The sequence below is a fragment of the Brachycentrus maculatus genome, unplaced genomic scaffold (assembly GCF_059751285.1).
Source record: "Brachycentrus maculatus isolate JH-2025_06_01 unplaced genomic scaffold, ASM5975128v1 h1tg001828l, whole genome shotgun sequence".
Lineage (NCBI taxonomy): Eukaryota > Metazoa > Arthropoda > Insecta > Trichoptera > Brachycentridae > Brachycentrus > Brachycentrus maculatus.
Window position 1 is genome coordinate 24295 of NW_028282410.1, and position 5466 is coordinate 29760.

Consider the following 5466-nt stretch of genomic DNA (forward strand, 5'->3'; position numbering starts at 1 on the left):
AACGCGTCCTCCCGGCTCGGATAACCGAGGATAACTGAAAGCATGAAAACGTTGAGATTTTCACAACTCGCGGGAAACTCATCTCCCAGACAATAAGTCAAAAGGCACCTATTTGTGAGAATATTTTAAGAAACAATATTCAATTTTTTGACAAAGTGTCTTAACGGTCTATATTAATCGAGATAAATTCGCGTAATATTTTTTGGAAAAAATCTGTATACCATATTATACACGTGTTTCAAATTTGGTGCTCACTAAACTGTACACAAGAAGTCAATAATTCGTTTTACTATTAATTTACTTTCCAAAATAACAGGGTGGTTCAAAACCATCTATCTATCTCTACGTAATTTCGATACAGAATTATATTTAATTAAGAAGTATAACTCAAAATTTACTTATTTAATGCGGTTCAAAACCAACTTTACATTATCAAAAGATAAAGGATAAATTTAATTACATAGACAACAACAACTTTAAATTTACTTGCTAAAATAACAATGTAGTTTAAAACCATCTCGGCTGTCCAAACTCAAAACACAGTAAGGGACATTTTTTCGTGGTATGTTTTTTTTGGATTTTTGGACTAAGTAGATTCTACTAAGTCCAAAAATGCAAAAAAAACGTACTACAAAAAAATGTCCCTTACTGTGTTTTAAGTTTGGACAGCCGATCTATCTCTACGTAATTTCGATATAAAGATAAAATTCCTACTACTATTGTAGTAATACTATTTACTCGTATTTACTTGCCAAAATAACAAAGCGGTTTAAAACCATCTGTACATATTTTTGATGTACAGGTAAAATTTAATTTACACGGAAAATATAACTGTTAAATTAATTGCCGAAATAATAATGCGGTTTTAATCTCTACTCGAGAAAAATTGAAATATAAATCTTAAATTTGATTAAAATTTCAAATGGTACGTGCTTAAAGGAATTTGTTTACAATTGATAGATCAGTTACTCTTGTATCTAAGGTTGCATCTAGAACCGTCATATTGCACATGAGTATAAGATACGCTTGAATGTACTGTAGGGGCTGAAATTTTAGGATTTCTCCTTGGATCAAATCGCCAAAGCCCGAGCATCATAACTTTATGAACTCTATTATATGTTACACTTTACATAATTTCACTTCCCTTGCTATGTTGGGCAACCCTTTACCTCGAAGCATATAGTTCAGCAGAAATCTGTTTTGTAAAGCCGAACCCGCATGTTATTTGAAATATTGCTGTCTGAAACGGAAACGTAAAGGACTTCCTGCCGGAAATGCAGGAGCAGTGCCTTTATCAAACGCTCGGTGGAACCATGTAATATGTTCTTATTACGAATTGTACTTTGCTGACTATCTTATTTGAATACGAATACGAGAGAAATTTTATATTTAAAATCTTAAAAGGCGAATTGAGACATAATGTAATATTTGGAAAGGATCTTGTATACATCTAAATTAAAGAGACTCAATAAAAGCTTCATCAATCCAACAAAGATTACTCTTGTAAACTCACACGTATACTGTACAGTGTCATGATATTTGTAGGAGTTCCAAAAATTTCGATGATGATATATTCCAATAATTAAAATTTTGTCATGATATTTGTAGGAGTTCCAAAAATCCAAGAAAGGTGTGTTGAGATGGTTTGGACATGTAGAACGAATGAGTGAGGAAAGAACGGTAAAACAAATTATGAGACGAATGTAATTGGAAAAAGAAGCAGAGAAAGACAGAGAAAAACTTGGCACGATCAGGTACTGCATAAGACACTATCAAATTGATGAAATGTTAATTTGATCATTTATTCGAAGGCAAGGTGATCAGTCATGCTCTTCAGGTGGTAGTCTAGGGTAATATTCTAACCCTTATCCATACCAAATGGTGCATAGGGCACTACGTCGTATTCACGCAGTGTTTACGGACCGTTACTTACATGAAAACAAGGTGATCACAGGGCCCAGTCCAGGGTAATATTAAATAAATATTACAGTGTCAAATAAGTTACTTATTTTCACCCCTCCCTGGAAATCGAACCCGGGACCTCCAGCACGGTAGCTTAACACTCTAACCTTTACACTAAGGAAGCAGCAACAGGGTCATATCAAATAAATATTTAAATTAAACAATAATAAATTATTAAATATTTTATATTTCAAATCCATCCTTCAATTTTTTCATAGTAATTTAAAAGCATTTAAGGTGGTATTTTTTGTATAAATATTAATTATTTTTCCATCTCCGGTAAATTCACCACTGAAGTTAATCTAGAGGTAGGGTTTTTCCGATATCCAACGTATTCTAGATGTTTTTTTTGCTATCCCAAATTTGATTTCTAAATTCATGGAACGAATTTGGGGTTAGGAAGACGCCATGACACGTAAAAATAATTGATTTCACCACGTGATCGGAGTTTGTATGAGAACCAATAAAATCATGAAGAGACACGTAAATTGAAAATGATTGAGGAGTTCTAAGGCACTTTAAGCCTTTAATTTGGTAAACGTGCACGGGGAAGGAAAAATCAGATTACGTTATTTCCACGTCTGGCTTATGTATTTTAATTTGTTCCTGATATTCAATATAATTATTTATGGATTTCCTGATATTGGTTTGGAAGTACTTATTATAAGAACGTGGTTATCATTTTTAAATTAAAATGTTCTTTAAAATCTATTGTGACACATGTTTTAATACTTTCCGCATCATTATCAAATAGATTTTGAATACGGTGTTTAAAAATGATAATATTGAAATACGATTTTTCTCATTGTTCAATGACTATTCAATCCTCGAAAGGAAAGTTGAAATTTGACTTCAAACTAATTTTATTCATTAAACTGAAACTTTTACAATTTGGAATATTTTCATTAAAGAATCATAACTTCTTTAAACAAAGAGATTAATATTTTTTACTGTAATCAGACTGAATATGTTTTTTTATTAAAATATGTATTTGGTTTGTTTTCAATCTGTTGTATAAATTAGTTTTAAGACTGTTGACTTGATATGGAATGTGATGGTGATCATGGGTAAAAATGGTGAATGTTATACGTGTGTAAAGTGACCACTTAACCAAGCCTATGACGGTCGGAAGCCCTGTAAATGCCCAGACATTCTTATTCATCTATGTTGAGATGTTAAAAATAACTCTGAAGCGGAGATAATCCAGATTCATGAACAAGTATTAGTGTTATTTATTGTTTCGGCATTTAGTTTGTGGTAAGACATGTTACAAGGATTAAGGAAACACTTGTTTTTATACCACTTGAGTTTTATTAAAGACTACTAGTTTCGGAACCTAAACTTCCATCGTCGGGTCTGAATAATAACTAAAATATAAAATAAATAAAAAAACTGTTCCAAAAATAAGGAGAGGGGAAAGTTAGGGGGAGGGGGTTGGTCAAGGGGCGGAGTTTGAAAACAAAGGGAAAATGGAAAGCAAAGGTGAAGAATTTTGATACAATTTATTATTTTAGGAAGTTTAGCTTCCGAAACAAGTAGTCTTTAATAAAACTCAAGTGGTATAAAAAAAGTGTATCATTAATCATTGTAACAAATATTTGGACCCACTAAAAATTTGTTAAATAACGTATATTATTATGATTTAGTGAATGATTTCATTTTGGTTGATATACCGTACTAATGCAAATAATTCAGGATACGGTAATTTAATTACTTGATATCAGCTGCATTTCCTGCAGATCACTGGATTGGAAACTTAATTAACATCCCGTCATGTACATATATTATCGACATTTATCTTAATAGCATGATCCTGCTATTATGCGTTTTCCGTTGTTACGTTTTTCCTACATTTGAAACAGGGTTTCAAAACGTATCCAACAATATTCAATACAAAAAAAGAAAAACTAATGATATTACTTTGTAAAGTAATATTATTGTTCGTTTTAGCAGAGCACGTTCGGACTTTGTTTTTCTGGAAAGACTAATACTTTCGTTCAATTTGACTATTGTTCAGTAGAGTAGGTTAAATTACCCGAAAATAGAGTCACCCCACCGTTAAACCGTAATTACCTTAATCTCCTCCCAACTACTCAAGCTGTTTAAAATAAAATAACCGTTTTTACACTCTTCCGAATTTTGAGAATGATAATGTAAATTACGAAAATAAAATAAAAAAACCGTTTTTTGCTTCTTTAGTATTGCTTGACAGACTTATTTAATTTAATTTAAATAAAAAAAATTCAGGAAATTTTTATATTATACATAATATTTTTCACTTGAAATTTTTTTTATCAATGAATGTATGTTAAATGTATCCTAAGTAGGTAAAATTAGCAGACCAAAAAGGGAATATTGATTATGGCTGGAGACATTGACCACGTTTACTCGTACTCCTACAAACTTGTGTGAGTTGGTCGATATTTTGGCAATACAAAATTTTATATTTTTTATGAGGTCTTTTAGGTACAATTATACCCTCATCTATTTTCTTATATTTATATTTAAAGCAGTAATATTGAGCTTCCTCACTTACGTCATATTTATCATTTCAATTGTATTCCACTGTTGATTACATGAATCCAGAACAGGACTGATTTCATATGATTAACAATAATTTTAACGCATTGTCGATCTGATAAAGTGCCCTATGCACCACTGAGTGCAGATAGACAAGGAAAAAAATTATTCACAGTATTTTGTTTACATCCCAACCCTCTTGACTAATCTTGGTTTCTTCAATAGGAGTTATTTTTTAGTTAAAACTCAGATTTGCTAGTAAGAATTTGGATGCACCCATAATGTTGTGAATAAAATACCCGGTCAAATATAAAAATTTAAAATCATATTTAAAGGCAATTATGGAAAATATTTCTATTGGATTCTGCACACATACAAATAAAAATTTCTCTGCTTAATAAAAATGACTTAAATCAACCATAGATACTGCTGAAAACACGAAACGTGAAACGACGTGAGACTTATGATATATGTATGAGTTCCAAAAAATTCAGAAGTATAATTGTCAATCATGGGTAGAATGGTGAATGTTATACATGCATAAAGTGATCACCTAACTAGCCTATAGGTCATAAGCTTTGTAAATACCTAAACATTCATATTCTACTTCGTCTTTTTTGAGATGTCAAAATGAAAAAAAAAAGTTATCGAGACGAAAAAATTTATTATGTTTTTTATATATTTGTTAATAAAATATGAAGCCATTTTACTCTAATTAATTCATTATTTTAAATTATATCTGTGAATTTTGGATGCCATACTGGATTTCAATGCCACGCGACCTAACCAATCTAAGTCTAAGTATCTGCTTATTTTAAATCACATTTTTGGAATCGGTTCGGATACGCTGATATCAAAAAACTTTTTATCTTTAATAAAAAAAACATATTTTATATTCCTGTTTCAACGATATTTATTTACAGTAATATTTCACCTCGCGTTACCTTTGTGAACGCTAGCTCGTTAAAATATTTTCGGCGGGCT